The sequence below is a fragment of the Onychostruthus taczanowskii genome, unplaced genomic scaffold, assembly GCF_017590055.1.
Source record: "Onychostruthus taczanowskii isolate IOZ18803 unplaced genomic scaffold, ASM1759005v1 scaffold12, whole genome shotgun sequence".
NCBI lineage: Eukaryota > Metazoa > Chordata > Aves > Passeriformes > Passeridae > Onychostruthus > Onychostruthus taczanowskii.
The window spans coordinates 2,059,514-2,078,137 of record NW_024498351.1 but is presented as its reverse complement, the minus strand read 5'-3'; positions in this window follow the sequence as shown (position 1 = coordinate 2,078,137).

Here is an 18,624-nt window from a genome sequence, read left to right as displayed (position 1 = left end):
TTCCTCTTTACTCCCTTCTTAAAGCATATTTTATGACTTTTTAGTCTTATCAGGTGTTGATAGTGAAAACAAACAAATGCGTCTTATTATTAAAGAGATTCTTGCCAGGAGGTAAAAGAAATACGTGTTCCTGTGAGATTTGCTTACATATTCTGTGGATTGTAGATAGTATAGCTTTACATTTATTGAAATTGTCTTTTCCCCCTGAGTTCTAAGAAAATATGCCTAAAGCTATTATCGCATCTATCGACTCTGTGGGATTTAATGGACGTGGCTCCTGCTCCCAAGTGGTTGGAAAATGACCTCTATGAAGCAAAGTTCAAGCAGAGTGAAAGCTCTGAGGCTGAGATTAGAGACCTGTCAGTTGCCTGGTAGGATAAAAGTGTAAAATTATATGTGATGCTCAGTTCAGTCACATCAAACAGCTCAGAAATGTTTACTGAATGAACTACACAGTCGCTAATTACACTTTCCCCTTAAGTATTCACATTATCATGGGCAACAAATACCCAGAGAATCTGGAAAGGGAAAGCTGCTAATAAGTATGCAACAATTACACCAGGCATGGTTTTGCACCTTAATTTTCCTACTGTGATTATTTATAGTGAAGAGGTAAATTTGGCCAGTCATTAGATACAGTATCTGTTTTTGATCTTCTGGAAAAAAAAAAAAAAGAAAAAAGAAAAAGATAAATTTTAGATCAAAATATAGCAAAAGAAGCACAACTATAAACAATAAAATAAACACAGCTTCCTCAAAAAATGGTACAAAACATTGCTTTAACCCAGTGACCCTTAGTGACCAGGCTGTTCAAGGTGGTCACATATATAATGTCAAATGATTACAGCAGCAACTAAAACCTGATGAATCAAAGTGCGTTGGAATTACTCCTCCACTTCTTTCTGGAAGAAATGCATTAACCTTGCAAACTGTGGGTTGTGTGGGGTTTTTTTTCTTTTCATTATTGCAACTTCCTTATATTAAAAATTGCCTTTCTCTTGATATTCGCTAATTCCAAATTTTGGAACAGTGCAGAAGACTACAGGTGAAAGGCTCTCCTTCCATAAGTAAGGACCCTGCACTACACTTTAACTATCACACACAGAGACTTCTGATCATGAATGGGACCCAGAAAGCAAAAGCAAGAGGGCCCAGGGATGTCTGAGCTGAGCTCTGTAGGGCAGTTGTAGTAGGGTGGTCTGAGACACTTGAGGTGAGAAGGGAACGCAAGGCCACGGCAGGCTTTGCTGCTGTGCTCACATGCCAGAAGTCATGTTCCACCTCATCCACTTCCAAGTCACTGGAAGCCCATTGGAACACCAAGGTCATTAGTAAATCCACAGAACAAGAAACTTGGGATATTCCATTTCCAGTGGCAGACAGGTAATGAAGGAGTCAAGCACGGGGCTGTAAGAAAGAGTGCTCAACATCCTGCTATATGTGTGCTCTCTGTGGCTAATTTATGGGTCCTGTTGGGTTTTTTTCTTCTTTCTTTCTTTGGAAATGCATTTTACACATTGGAAATCCCATTTTTTCTTCTCATTAATTCTTTTTGTAGTCATATTCTATAGTTAGGAAAGGAAGAATTGATTTGTTTGAAGAAAAAACTACAGCACATCGAAAATTATACACAATAAAACAGAGTTATGGTGCTGAGTCATTCTAGAAGAAAACTTTTTTGCCATCTGAATATTTTGCTACTCAAAGTACATTTTAGTTATTTATTTAGTTATATTACATTAGGAAGCTTAAACAACAAATTATTTCACATAAAGATATTTGCTGTAGCAGTTATCATAGAGTAAATGTAGCTTTATCTCTGAATTTAATATATATATATAATTTTTTTACTCTGATTAATTTTCACAGATAACAATTAGCTTTTTCCTGATCTTTTTTAATTCCAAATTCTTTAACATCGTAAAAAAGACTAATTAACAAATTCAGAACAATAATCTTCTACAATATATCCAATAACTCTCTTGTAAAAGAAAAGTATTTTTTCTTTCCACTTTTATATGATCTCTAAAACATGTGCTTAATTAAAATTGATCTCTCTTACTTGAAATCTTTACAGAGTGACTTAGTGAAACATGGCCTCAAACACAGTTATTTGAAATTACATTAGCAGGAGATCTAAGCAATAATGTATAATTGCTGTTACATAGTGTCACTTACACTGTTACTGTCTCAAGTGTTTTAATAATGAAGAAGTATACATGGTTTTCAGCTGATTTTTACAGACTTCTAGATTAAACCATGTACTTGGCCTGATGATCAGAAGGCGGGACAATTTAGTTGCATTTTTAAAGGAGAAGGATTTTATTTTTCAATATGGATATTCTGGAGTGATGGGAGTCTGCTGCCAAGTTCTGGGGTCAAGCTCACCCTTAAGAGGTCACAAGGGGCACATCCCACAGTATTTTCCCTATTAGCTGAATTAGCCACACCATGAACTCTGAAAGAATTAACCTAAGATGGCATGATATTCTGCTTTTTAAGTGTGTATGTTTAAAGCTCTGTAATAATTCTTGAGTGAAAAACATTAAAAAAAATTAATTCCTTGATTTCTTCCTATGTCTGACTCTGAATAGGCAGTAGTATCATTGATTTATTACCTTCCCTAATTTCTTCTGGAATGGCTATTTTATGCTTGGTCAACTACCAAACTTTACAGATTTCTCTGTTGCATTGATAGAGGTGTTATTTCTATCAAGAAAATACAGAAAAACATGCCAGAGAAATTAAAACTGTACTGCTGCCAAAACACATTAAGAACATAAGAACATTTTCCAAGACATCTGAAGCAGCTCAGAAAAACTGGCTTATGTAGAGAAACAAATGCAAACATGTGGAAATAAAAGAAGTACCTCTTCTGGAGTGCTTTGCCAGAAGGAGGAAGTCCCACATGACTGCCATTCTCCAGTTGATTAGCTGCACTCTCTCCAGGTATTTTGAAGGTACATGGCTGAAAGACAGTTTGACATGAGAAATGCAGGTCAGGTCATTTAGCAGCCATCCCCAAGAGCAGAGACAAATGCACACTCTGGACTGGCTGATGCATGAAAAATACCCCAAGTCGCTCACACATACAATCTCTTTAGAAATGGTGTCATTTTAACACTAAACCTGATCAAATTTTGAATAAGTGGGATCAAGACAGACTGGACAATTGGTTTGGTAAAAAGGCTTGTAAATCCTGATGAAATAAAGCACTTTTTAGAAACTGTGCACATATTCCATAGCTAGAACTTAAAATCTGTAAGGAAAGAAACCCTTTTGGAGAACTAGACTCCATTCAAACTTTGCCCTTTAAGGACAATTTGCACAGCTGTCCCTGGGCAGAGTTTACAGAGTCCTGAATCTCTTTATAACTCTCTTATTCTTGATAGCAAAGAAAACAATAATCCCCCATACTGTATTATTTGGAAATTATTATCCAAATCTTTATCTACAATCTCTTTGTGTTCTCCCTTTCTGCTATTCTGAGGGTATTAGCATTAATACTGAAAACAGCTCCGGAGGGTCCTTCTAATCTCAGGGCAATTGGATGGGATGCCAAGGAACTTCCTCAGTGATGGATCCTTAAGTAAATGGTGACTAGAGATTCTTGTTTGGTGCACATTTCTATGGCAGGGATGGTGGTGTATCAGGCAACATGACCTGAAGCTGATATAGTAAGGATTGGATCCCAAAACCATAAGTCTACCTTTTGGTTCTTGGAACTTCTACTTGACTGGTAATTCCTGTTCTCTGCAATAACGGTCACAAAAAAAGACATTCTCAAACAAAGGGAAGCTAATTTTAGAAGATGGAAAGTGGCTTTAGATGTTTCAAACTTTAGTTTGTTTTTTTATAGAAATGGTCTTTTTTAAAAAAAAAGTATGTGAAGAATATGCCCTGGGCTTAACTTCCTGTAGATAAGAATAGGATGAGTTATGTCTTTGCATCACAGAAAGGTGATCTTTCCTCTCTACCAGTGCTACAAGCATCTGCAAGTCTATATCCACAGGGAACAATTAATTTATTCCCAGGTTTGCTCATTAAAGTATCTGACTATAACTTTTTTTTTATTTCCAACAGAAGGTGCCCCTTTTTGTAGCAGATATTGAAATTGAAAATAAGCTCCTTACACATATGCTATTAGACTTGGGGAATACCAAGTATAGACTGCCTCCCATTTGTGCTGGAATGAAGCACAGGCTCTAGACCTGGTTCTCACTGGGAAGCTGTGACGGGCTAATTGACAATCTGAATATGGACAGAATGAATCTTCCAAAATATTTCCTTTATATGGAACATAGTGTCAAATATCACATGATGAAGATAAAGAGATGCTCAGTCTTAACTCCCCTCCTGGTAGCACCATATCTCCCCACCTGCTGGCCCAGACAGAGCTTTGATGGCCAAAGAAAACAATGATTTGCAATGCCCTCTCCTGCCTCCTCCATCTCTTTTTTTTTTTTCTCTTAAAAAAAAAATCATATCTGACATTCTTTCCAACTTTACAAAATATTATTTTCCTTTGAAATTCACTCTTAATATAATTCTCATCCTTTGACTCTCCCTGTGCCTCTGGATGAACCTGTGGATTGCTTGCACTGTCAGAAGAGAGGGCACAGCCGCCTCACTGCTTTCCTCACCATGATTGGTTTGAGAGAGTCCTCCAGAAAATTTAAGGTTGGCTTCCCCCCTGCCACAATAAACCACTTTATAGTGCTCTTATATGATCCAAGCTGAACTGCAGGGCACATTTCAGTAGCAGCTTAATTCACTTTCTCCCTTCCCTCAAGCTGAAAACAGAAGGACATTAGTTGCCATATAATGTGATGTGTCTTCTTTCTCCTATTACCTAGACTAAGTAAATCATAACAACAGCAATATAGTTGCATGCTGATTTAAATGAAGAAATATGGTTTCGTGTTAAAACAATTCCTCTAATTTATATATAGCAAAGCCGCGCACGAAGTCTTTTGTCAATGACATCCCAAATCAAGATGTGCAATCTTGAGAAATTGTTTGATTAACTTCCGCCTTGTAAAACATCTTCTTGTGGCAAGTGCTTAAGCCTCTAAGAGCTGCCAAGTTCAAGCCAGTGTGGCTCATGCTATAAGTCTTCCTGCAGCCCTTTGGGCCACTCCGTAACGAGAGCTACCATTTTGCTGTCACTGTCACTTCGCATATCCACTCTCTAAAGCTCTGTTTGTTGTTTCATTCTGTTCTATGTCTCCCTTAGGAACTTGTTCATTTTAATACAAATAGAGCGCTTCATCATGCAGTGCCAAAGACTCATGGAAGGTATAACTCTCAATATTACTGAAAATGATGCATACAGATGAATTTGACCAGCAGATCGCAAACAAAGGGCCTTAAAGAAAAGTGAAAAACTTCCTAATCCAACAGTATGAAGGGTAAAAGGTTGAAAATAATACAGGAAAGGGGAAATGAACTCCTCACTCTGCTAACCATTGGTTTGATTATAATTCACAAACATCACTGGAAGCAGGTAGTTAAGGCTTTTTGCCATATGGCACAAATGCATCATGCAGTATGTATATTTTTAATGTTGATTTCTAATTGGATTTTTTGTTAAACATGGAAATTAATTTTCCTTCTGAATCAGGAGGATTCTAAAAACATGAACCATAATTATAAGTAAAAAATTTATATTTGTTTTAGAAAACTGGGTTTTAGAAAAACATTAATTTTGGAAATTTTAATAGTGGGGTTTAATGTTTAAATTTTTTTATATTCTTTTTAATTTTTCCTTTTTCTAATCCACACTTATGTGTGATATGATAAAGGATTTGATAATAAGATATGACCTACTAGTATTGAAATGGAAAAAATTAGGATAGGATAGGATAGTAGGATTAAGGATACCCAGGTAGATCAATGCATGAACCTTGATGTAATATGTGTTGAGAAAATACAAAATTAAAAGGCAAATTCTAACACTTTCATAGTACCAACAAAATTATAGTAAGAATAATTAATAATAATTACAGTAAGAGTAATAATAATAATAATAAATCTAGAGTGCCACTTGTGTGGTAGCTGAAATATGTTACATTCTGGTAATACTTGCAGCACTTGCAATATTTCAGAAGAGGTGAATGAAATAAGGGACCAATTTAGTTCTGCAAATTCTAACTCTCACATATTGGTGTATAAACCCAGTACCACTGGCAGATTTGATCTAATCCCATTCTGTAGAAAGCAACATGAGGAGATCAAATAATGGTTGGGTTTTACCCATGCAATAGTTTCTAATAACTTCATTACATTTTAACCACCTTGCCCACAAGCCTTTGGCTTTAGCCTCTTCCTTGGACAATATAACTGTTTCTATTATATCCATATGGAAATGCTTTGTTGATCATATCAGCTCATGCTTGCATATTTAATGTGGTTGTTCCAGTTTAATAGCTAACTGCACAACAGTTCTTAGCATTTCTGTTCCCTTTTGTGCCCTCTACAGTGAACACTCTGGTTCTCTCTTATTTTTACTGTACTTTTTCAAGGGCTACGTGTGCAGAAACATCCCAGTCATTTGGAACTGCTAATATCCAGTTACAAATTCACAAGTGGCAAATATGCAGCCATGAAATTCAGTAGTTACAAAGCAGAACATTTGTACATTGTAAATTCCTGTGCATTTCTTAAGTTGCATGATGGGGAGCAGCAGGTGACTTTATCCAGTTTTATGTGCACTTTACCTTTCTCTAACACCCCTCTCCCTTCCCTGCTGTGGATGCTGCTGAAGTATAAAGTTTCATTCATTCACTTTTGTGCTGAAACCCATCACACTAAAAAAAACCTTCCCAGAGACTGAAATAGGACCAAAACTGATCCAGACTCTTATCTGAATAGGTATATTTGTATGATTATATATGTCCTCATGTCCTTTGTCAGTCTTGGCACAGGCTGCCCAGGGAGGTGGTGGAGTCACCATCCCTGGAGATATTTGGAAGATATCTAAGTGCAGTACCTGGAGACATGGTTTAGTGGTGATCTTGGCACTGCTGGGATCAGCAGCCTTAAAGGTCTTTCCATCCTAAATGATTCTATGATTCTGCGTAGATATGTAGACAAGGGTGGGCACAGGGGCAGGATGGAGAGCACGTTACAGTGTTGAATGGGTCTGTGTGGTGCTTACTCTTTCTGACATCTACCCTTTCTCCCCCTTACCACAGAACAATGCACCTCAAAGGTGCTGGGATATGTAAGCTCTGGACATTTCAGTGGGGCAAAGGACTGTTATTATACCTTTTTTAAAAATCAAAAATTCAGCCTGGAGCCATCTGGTCAGTATAGCATCTCCCATTTTGCTGCCCAGTAACAGAATCCTGGGCAGGTTTCATTTTTGCAGCTTCTCCTGCCATACAGAAACACTTATTAAAACTTTCAAACTAAACACTAGGGTTAGGGCCACTCAGTTTTCTGGTAGCAGTGGTAAGGAGAGGTTTTCATGCCCCAACGCCAACCCAATGAGTATTTCAGTTACTTTGTGTTGAGGAGTGCAGTGTGGAAGCCTTCCTACCTACAAATCTACCTTAACGCTGAGGGTGCAGGATTGTAATCTATCCCTCCCTTTTGCTCAAAAAAGCTGCACATGGAAGGCTCAGACCAGGACCAGCCCCCTGAGCCTCAAGAGTAGCATATGGATGGCAGAGACCCATGGCCAGGCACCTCCCTCCCAGGGGAACACATCTCCAACAAGGATCATTTTCTTTTGCAGGACTCAGCATTGGCAAACAACCTGTGGAAATCTGTGGAGCAGGACGGGTTGATATGAAAGTTATTTCTGTGCACTGTGGAACTGCTCCTGGACATGTGTGAGGGCTTTTGCTATAGAAGTAACTCATCTGGTATATCAGCCTTATGTTCTTTTCATGCAGCTGAAAATTCCACCTTTTTTTTTAACAAACAAATAAATTAATTAAATGTTAGATAAGAGGTATAGGGGTGCTTAACAGGGAAATTACGAATCTTGCAGAACAGACTTCCACAGAAAGGAAGAATGAGGTGACCAATGCCTTTTTATACATTTTGTTTTAACATAATGATCTGCTTCCAAGTTGTATTTAAAAATCTGTGTAGTCTATATACATCTCTAACAGCTATCATAGAAAATATTGCTTGGTATCTGTAAGATGTCCTTTCACCCAACTGAAACATAGAGCTATGTGATTATTATTTTCAAATATATAATATTCTACTTCATAAGTGGCCCAGCATATCTTCAGTCACACCACTTGCAAAATACTGCTTGGTGAATAAAGGGGGATAGAGTTTCTCTCACGTTTATGAAAGACAGTGGAACATAATCAAATGCCGGTATTCATGCATCTCCTATCATAATTTATACTTTTAATGAGAGAGAGCAGCAGACACAAGCAGATTTACTCAGAAGGCAAATAAACTACTAGAAATTTTAAAATAACTGTGATCAAATTCTGTTGTCACAGTGCAAATTAATTGGTGGCCAAACTTAGTATCAGGTGTCTGAATAAAAGTCTCTTCTCATTACATTTTTGGTGTATAAATAATACATGGTATTTTTGTGAGGAAATAGTTGTGTAACTCATACTACCACTCTATTTGTGCCTGGAAGTCTTTGCCTCACCTGTGTCAAAACATCATAATCTTACAGCTGGTAATTGCAGCAGAGTGGCGCCTTGAGTTATTTTTGTGGTCAGCAGGAGATGGCATGTGACATTTTATGTTATAGTAACCCTCAAAGAGGCCTTTCTATCATAAAGATTTTAATACAGAAAGAGGAGGGAGTGGAATCTCCCAACATCTCTTTAAGTTGCAATGTTCTTGATCATCGTGTAAAATTAAGGTGATTTGTTTATTTGGCAAATTCATTGCTTCAGTGCTAATACATGGTGGTGTAACACATTATCTAGCTAATACTTTTAAGGCAACTTGTCAAAATAAGTGCATATTGCTTCAGTTCCAACTATGCTGGACTTTTTCCCAAGCACAAAATGAGTAAATATGAGCAAGATTTTAACACAATGAGTCACACCAATCCTATTAAAACCCTACCTTTTAGGGAACACATTAGGTGATATCCAGAAGCTCATATTTAGTAACTCTCTCATGGACACCGGCAAAAATTTTGCTGTGTAGGAGCCACGTAGGGACTCTGGGGTTTGATTTGCTCTGTTTTTAAAATGCCAACAGATCGGATGTGATTTGAGAAACACAAACAACTGTATTTTTTAAATGGGCATTTTTTAATTTCTACCAATTTCTGAGTAGCCTACAAATAAGCTTATGCTCTTTCAGCTGAGAATATATATCAGGTTTCCTGGAAACCATCCCACTAGGGCATGACTATAGCTCCAATATAAGCAGTGAAGCACTTAAAAGGGGGCTAATTAGCTATTTGCTATACTTGACAGATAAAAGATGTATGCAAGCACAGAGAAAAGACTGCAAATATAGATATCCCTGATTATGTTATTGTCCAACATTTTAATTAATTTCTTAGACCACCTTTGTGTAATGTAAAAAGGTTTAGAAAGATGTGACAGTAACAAGGCTGTGGTGTTTCTTTAACTAATCACCATCACTGCAGGGTGCTGGAAATTTTAAATCACGTTTTATATGCTCAGTTCATTGAAAAATTACTTTTAGTTCTACTGGACTTAATTTTTGCTTTATTTGCAGAGCAGCAATGAGAAAGGTGTGATTTGATTCAGCTATTGTGCTGCCTAGAAGCCATTTTGGCATGTAAATCATCTGCACAGGAGACAGACTGGCTGGTAGCTACAAATAGAGGCAGATGATAAGACCTATGGTGTCCATCAGCAACTCTTTCACTGGGTGAGGAAGTAATGCAGCTTCTCTGAGACTTATTTTAGCTACCCATGAAATTAGGAAATTGTATTTATCATCACTTGTGAGCATTGTGTAGTTTTCCACCCCAACAACCCTCAAGTTCTTGGAAAGCCTGAAATGGAATTTCCGCACAATATATTTTTGCTTCTAATTTTAGCCTAAACCAAGTGCAAAGTATCCTACAGTGTGAGGTTAGCCAGGCGAATAAATGCATTAAACAAGCATTGTGAAACAAAACCATTTTGGCCCAGGGTTTAGATTCCACGAGGTAGTGCTTTTTCCTGGTTTACTGATACAGTTTCACAGTTTCACAATGATACATCATATTACAATGATGCACTTATAGCCACCCTGGCTATAAATCGTACGGGTGTGATGCCATCGGTGTCGCAGGAAGGAAGGATTTGGCCCATGACACATAAAAATAGGGGTGTATGCAGGTAAGCAGATAGGAACCAACAGAGTGAATTGCAGTTCAGAAACCAGCAGCATTTTAAGCTTTGTTAATAGCAAGGAGCCAGGTACATTAAAGTAGCAGACAATTTGTTTGATAAGCAATTGATATTTGACAGGCCAGTGACAGCCATGTTGTCAGGAGATCACAGCTCCTGCCTCAGTGTGTGACTTTAAAAACTTCACTAGGGGAAAAATTACAGTCCGGCAAGCAGCAGCAAGGCATAGCCTAAGGCACTATCTGCCAATAACTAAGTCCTAGGGAAAACTGATTTGTGGCTTCTGATCACATGAACCTATAGCCTTCACTATTGACTAATTGTGGTTCATCTGGATGTAGATCTATCTTGGCTAACAAGAAAGCACTAGAGGTCTTCATTTAGCCATTGAGCTGAGTCTCTGGAGACATGTGTGCAGCTGTCTTTACCTTCTTACCAATCAACACATCAAAAGCTGCAGAATATATTTCCACTTTCAGAAATGCAAACTGCAAGTGAGATAAAGTTGCCAAACTAGACTTGAAAAAGAGTGACTGATTATGACTCTCCTCCAAATACGAAAGATAAATCATTTATGACCGTGCAGAACTTTGCTATCTATATAAATTCAGAACAGATACAATGGAATCAATTTATCAGCTGGACAGCCACATCATTTTAATGTAACTGTAAAGGATTAAAACAATTTTAGGTGTCTTTTTTTTTTTTTTTTCTACAAAGAATCACCCTAGGGAGAACACAAGCAGAGGTGAATGCACATTCCCTTGCAGAAAGTAGCCGTTGACTGATGCTGTTTTGATTTATCTTAGTGAAAACAGTGTAGTAAAAAACAATCTACTTGGTGCCATGAAAATTGGCTGTTAATGACTATGCAAAGCATTCTAACTAGTCCAAACATTATGCTAAAATTGGGGAAAAAATTACAAAAAATACTATGGATGTATTTGAAGGTAAAGCTACAGAAGAGACAGGATGAACATTTATGGCTTAAATCACTTTCTTGGCTTCTGTTTTGGTTAACAATTCATTCAATTACAGGTTATACTGGCAAGACACAGAACACCACCACTGAAGGGGCTGAGCTCTTTCATACTCCATCAGTGCTCTCAGAGTTTAAAAGTCCAAGCAATTTTAGGGCTCAAATACAATTGACTTTAGGTTCAGATTCAAGACACATTTTATTTAATAGGAAAACAATTTGCTTCAGGCCCAAATGACCAGGATTTTGTGGTGTCTGTTAATCAAGTCAGGACCAGCCAGAGTGAATCTGACTCAGTCTTGTGCTGCCTTTTTTTTTTTTTTTTTTTTTTTTTTTTTTTTGTACAGTCTCAGTAAGTTGGCAGACAAGTTTTTCTTGTGATATTTGTGTTTTTTCCCAGTCCAGAGGAATGTGAGCAAAAAAGGTAACAAAAACTTTTGCAGGATTTCAGTAATGTCCATGTACCATCTTGACTTCAACAGGGAAATTAATATTTTTGCCATACCACATTCAGCACAACTAAATTGGGATTCAGAGTCTGGCAGAGAAAAGCAAATTCATCACATAGAAATAAAACAAATATAAAGATCCCCTTAGAATGTCCATCCTTAGGGTAACTGCTCATTTTTAGTTATAGTAGTGAATACATGTTACTGGACTACCTATCTTGACCAAGTTGAAAGAGGACAATAAAACTAGATGAGCAGTCTGGTACTAGGAATTGCTAGGAATTTAGAGCAAGAAACAATTTTAATTCAGGGAAGATGGTGTTACGTAGGTAAAGCAGAGGAAGATTATGAGTGTGTTTTTAAAGTTCTTAGCATTTAACCTAACAAATGTCTGCATCTGTCAAGGTGTATCTATTGCTGGTTATTATTATTGCTAACAATTTTGACTTAGCATAGAGATGCACATTTTTTCTAGTTAAATATTTATAGTTATATATCACATTTCTTTTTGTTGGACTCCTACTGTGAAGCTTTTGTCCAATAGACTTATAATAAATGACAAAAAACTCTTACGGGGAGGGCGGGCAGTTCAGCCTGTTCCCAAAACTGCCACATCCTTGTTTTTACAAAACTCTCTTTACACGTTGCTTATAATTTTGCAAAATTAACTCCCAAGGATAACATTTTCCACACTGACGTTGTTACTTTGGAAAATATCTCCACATCTTGCCTCTTGTTTTTGAAGCACAGAAACGACACTATACTCCAAGCAGGGATGGCTTGTTACCAATTACTCAAAAAGGCCTTCAGTTGGCCAAATTGGAAAACTTTGTGAGGATTAAAAAAAAAAAATAAAAATTAAAAAAAAAAAATTGTCACTACTTCAGAACAGTCCTAGTAAAAATAGCTTCCACTTTTAAGAATTTTTTTTTAGCATGAACACTCTGAAGATTTTACCTTATTAATTGCACCCCCACAAAAGAGAGGATGGGCACAAACTTAAGGCAAGAGTGACCTGGAAGCATTTCTAAAATTTTCTCTAAAAGGTCTGCTTCTTTTCAGGGTTGCTGCCAGGTGCAGTAGCTAGGAGCAAGGCATTACTAGCATTTCTCATATTCCTTATTAATGCTTCCACAAACCTGGGTGGTATTTAAGCAGAGGAAAAATGTGATGAGTTCTTTAAAGAGAAAGGGATAGGAACAGGATAGATGAGATTTAATGTGAAATTCAGAACTAAATGTTTTTCCTTAGAAAACACTAGTTTAGCAAGCTTTTACATTCCCTGCAGAAATTACAGTTTCATTCAGAAAACTTTAACCATAACACTTCCTTACTCAGTTCCCCACTCCTCTACCCCCCATGCCTTAGAGTTTTCAATAATGCAAATTCAGTTTTTAATAACAAAAATGTGCCTTATTTTCTCAAATCTCTCTCTTCTCACTCAGTGTACAGGACCAAGCGGCTCTGGAAAATGATCCAAACTTTGAAAGCAATAGCTGTAGTTGCTTCATCTATTATAAAAGTCACCAAATCTGCAATAAAGGAAGGTGACCACCACAGAACACGACAAGAAGTGATCTTGTCTCATTGTCAGAACAGTTCACACTTGTGAATTAACTTATTCAGAAATATCCATCTCTAAAAGAACCCCTTTCACAGGCAGGCATGAGCCAGGCATTGCTATCTATCTAAGCACCTGAACACGAGCTGAAGATGCTGATCTGCAGAATACCCCACTCCTGGGTCATTTTATGTATTTTAAATACCTACCATATATTCTGAAGAAAAGGAAAAAAGTGAAACAAGTTCTGAATGAGGAGGCACAAGACTCCTTTAACCTAAATAAAAAGTTGTTTTCATAGGAGTAAGAGCTGATGATGGAATTGTTTACTTACAAAGAAGTACACACAAAACAAGGATATGAGTTATTGTGTTTTGTTATCTTAACCCCTCTCAAGTGTCTTGGAAATTGTTTTGCAAACTGGACGGCTGCTTTATGAACAAATTGCCTTTCTTCCCATTTGGAATTTGAACTCTCCAACTTTCTGGAGGGAATGTACTGAATCATTCTGTGATATTCTGTGACAATTTAAAAGCAAATTAAGGAAATACTTAGCACATAATAATTTTTTAATACCTCTGCAGCAATTTTAAAATTGGTTGGGTAAAATGGCCATTTCTATTCCTAAGAGTTGCACATTTTGAAGTTACCAGAGCAGTATTTTCCACAATAAAGACATAAATCTCTCTATACAATATAGGCCAATATATATATTTTTTTAACATCTATTTGCAGAACTCAAGTTTCAGAGACATAAAACATAAATAAGGAATATGAAAAATATAAAAATAAAGCACAGATAATTTCACCATGCATTATAAAGGAGAATGATCAGTTTTGGTAAAACAATTTTGGCAAGGGAGAGTCTTCAGAATTAGAAGATGCAGCAACAGACTGGCAGATGCCAGCGCCTGACTTGGGAAGATAGGTCTGGTGAGGACTGGAGAGGTTTTGGGAGTTTAATGCAGGTCAGATCTCCTCTGTCGTTCCCAAAGATTCTTTAGGAGGCTGACAATATATGTAAATAACCTTTGCCAGGAGCCACAATACAAGGCCAAATCCTTGTTAGGCACAGTTTATGCTTAGCTAACAGGTACAGCCGTGGTTAGAAATGGCAGCTTGATATTCAGTTCTATTTCTTCCAAGCTCGTGTCATCATTTTGCAGGAAGCCAAGTCAAAAAGGCCTGCAGTACTTGAGGAATTCCCCTTTCACGTGCTGAGGAAGACAGCAGGTCAGGCTTTGATAATAGAGGCCACTTGCAATAACTAGGGCATGCAAGGTGTTTTATATCCAGACCCATGTTCTCAACAACTTTCTCTTTTCTTTTTCTATCCCAAGAATGCAGCTAAACAATTCTCCCAGCCCCCCATTTTATTAATTTTTAGAAATGTATTAATAAGAAGATAACTCCAGAACTTTCAGCACAGTAGACTAGCCATAACAGAAGAATGATTACTCTAAATGTACCATGACTTATAAAACCTGAAGGTGTCACCTCAGGTGAATTTTCTCTAGAAAATGACCTGATAGTGACCCCTACCTACAACAGGTAGGTAGGGTAGTGACCCCTACCTACAACAGCTCCACACAAAATCCCATTAAGAGGGATTGGCCCAAAGCTCTGTAGCAGAACATTCTTTGTGCCTTTGTGGTCACAGGGACCAGAGGCCACAGGTTCACCCACCTCCATTTGCACAACACACTGCCACCACTTCTCAACGAGTCTCATGAAATTCAGAGCCTGCAGAAGAAAAAAATCAGTCCAAAGCACAGGAACTAATTATCTGACCAGTACCACTAATATTCCCGCTCTGTTTAAAACACATCAGGTGATTTAAAGAGACCACTACTAAGCATTGCAACAAAAGAGATGAATTTGAGGACTGGAACAAGTGTCCTCAAAATCACACTCAGCATGTGTGTATTTGCTGCCTCATTTTTATGCACTTCTCCCCTTTCTCTTAACTCTGTTTACCAAGAGACATGTCATTATTTTGTTTCCACACAGGTACAGTTTTCCAATTATTTTCTGCCTTCCAGATTAAGTACCGTATAAGAACAAAAAAAGACCCCACCTAGTTCAGTGAAGGAGACGTGTCTTACACTTTGCTAACATTATAGCCAGATTTCACGGTCATGGGAAAACAAAACACCCCAAATGGAGCAGTTATTAATTCAATAAATCCAGCTGCTTTCAGTGCTCTGGGCAAAAGGCAAAGTTAAAAGCAGCTGCTTGTTGACGACATGTGCGACCTGACCAGGGGAAGGTAGCTGTTTTAGCACATCATCCACCACTTTGAAGGCTGACTGCACTCAATTTCTTAGACAATCTACACACCATTTTCAGTTCTGTACCTCCATAATTTATCACAACAATACCTCAAGCATACAGATTGGCGGGGGGGCAGGGTGGGGGATGAAAGCAATTTACAGTATAAAGATGAAAGAAGCTGGATGGCTCAAGAAGACCTACTATGTAAATCTTATCCACCACTTAAAGGAATGTAGCCATAATATTCTGGACTTAATTTTTCCAGCATTCCTATATAGGTCACACAAAGGTAAATGTAGTTTCCTCCTCCCCCACCACTATATCTGGAGTTGTTTATCAATATGTTAAAGAGGAAATTGATTCTACCTCCCTTTCTCTACAAGGACAATAAGAACCTTATGTATAAAAACTTTTTATAAAAACAACAGCAATCAGTAAAAAAATTAGTGGGCAATCTGTCTGTATGTCTTCCCTTCAGATTTTTGGGCACATCTTTCAAATATTACTCCTCATGATACTCAAGACTGAGAAAGGAAAATAGTCTTTTCCCAGAAATACTCTAGATAACATATAGTGTATCCCAGATATATCTCACCAATTCTAGCTAACTTCAAAAATGCAAAAGTTATGTGCAGCTTTCCTAACATTTCTACAATGTGATTTTAAAACCATTATTTTAAACCTGACTTCAAACAGAGGTCTATATTTTCAGATGGTTTTCTAAATTATAATTGCTAAATATGTTTGATTAATCAAAGGTATGTTCTCTGATGAGAAAAAAAAATCTTTTTTTACAAGACTATGTGAAGATACAACTTTGCTTTTTTATTGATGGTTTGGTAGCAATCTTTTGCACACAAGGATTTATTTCTGTGTTCAGCAAGTGCACCATGTATCCCCAGGAGAACAAAAAGTGTGTGTGCAAATCTCTACACAATTTTACCTCTTCTCTCAATGATCAATGCCATATTTATCTGAGAAAACTCTGAATTTACCTACATTTACTGTGTGTTTCTTAGCCCTCTAACTGCAATCTGATTCTCACTCTCTTTCCCCTGGGATCTACTTTTAAAGGTACAAGCATGTTAACAGTTTCAAACAGCTGCTATGGAAAAAAAATCATCATGAATGTTTCCTTCTTCCTCCTCAATTGTGAACTTAAATCTCAAAATACACAGAGGCTGAGTTGCAAGAAGCAGTTGTAGTTACAGGATTAACTCCAGACACCTCCTGTTCTTGCAGGCTCGAAGTTGGGGCTTATATGAGTGGAAAGGTGATACAAGAGATATTCATCTCTTGCTTTTCACACTGGTGGGTCCTGACATTTTGGGTCAAGCAAACTTTTAATGAATGGGGAAACTATTTCAAGTTATATTTAAGTATTTCTAAATATATTCTGTGTTTTTCTCTCCTTTCATGGAGACCTCAGGCAACCAGTTTTAAAGACAATAGGCTTCTGACAAGAACACAAATTTTAGACTATATTTCAGTAGAATAAGTAGTACATTCTTAATGTGTGATTTCACACAGAAAAAGTAACCCATTCTCATACAGTGGAAACAGAGGATAACTTATTAGCTTTTGAATGGATAATCCCTCACACCATGCTTCAGCCCAAATCATGAGATAACCTTCTGTGTGCACAATGTGCATATCCCACTAAATGTCTAAACATCATAATTCTAATGCTATCCTTCATTGCTCCCTATCTAATGCACAGGCTATTCAATTTTGGACACAGGCTATTCAATTGAAGATAACCATTGCCTCATTATTCCTTTAGTAAAGTATAGAAAACTATGTTTTCCATACTCTGACTTCTAGATGAAATCACCCACTCCCAGTTTGACTCCACTGTACTAAAAAATATGGGCTTAAAATTAAAATTTTCCTTTTTTTTTTTTCCATCTACTTTTGATATGTCACTTTGAATCTTTGGATTTCTTTGGATTCTCATGTGATGAATCCCCTCTGCAAGTCCCTGACAAGATTGCCAGTGGCTAACTCTTAGCCATCAGGCTACCCATAAGAAAACTAATGCATTATGGGCACTGATAATCATACCCCATTTCACTGGTGCTCCACTGGCCATCAGGGAGTGAATCACCAAATATAAGGCTGACAACATCACAGACAAGCATTTGCCACCTTGCCTGGCTAAATGATTGCATTCAGTGAATGCAAACTGAACAGGAAGTATATTACAGTTCTTGTCTAAACAATAAAATCTGTCCAGATAATATTCCTGGCTTTCTATAAATCCCAGACAGTCCAATGTACCTCTTCAGCCTTTGCAAATAATCAAGTGTAAATGGTTTTAAAAGGACTTCTGTTAAAAAACAGTTGATCACAACTTCAATATTGAAAAACAGGATGGAATCTCTTAGATTTTCACACTAAATGTCAAAGATCATACCATACAATAAATAATCCTCTGTTATTGAGTGACTAAGTCCATTTCATTATTCGTACAGTAGTGGATGAATTAATATGAATAAGAATGAAATTGTGCCCCAATACTCAGCTTCCAAGTGTGCATAAGTTAGAATTCTACTAATAAACCCATCAAAATTTAACAAAATTTTTGCAAACTGTCATATTTTCTTGCTGTATGTTACATAGCTATATGCTATATGTAACTAAACATTAATTATTGTAAAAATTGCACTTACAGAGAGAAATACAGAAAATAAAGTCTCACCTGATTCATAGGACCTGATTCATTAGCTTGAGTGTGCAGTGGGCTGGGGAAAGTTTTCACCCACTTTCCTTACAATAGAAGGTAACATTCCATTGTCCATCACGCACACTGTGTCTGGCCAGACGGACTGGGTGGATCAGGATACCTGGGGTATAGGCAGAAGGAAAAAGAGGAGCTGTCATAGGTGCTGTCACAAGGGTCTAAAGGACAGCTGATCAAGACTGACACACATGTTAGATTTAGAGCACCTACACTAAATTCACGTCTCTGTTCAGGTATGAATGACCTCCTGCAGCACTTGGGACAGTCATCTCTGAAGAAGGGGGGAGCTGGCTGTTTATGTGCAATGAATT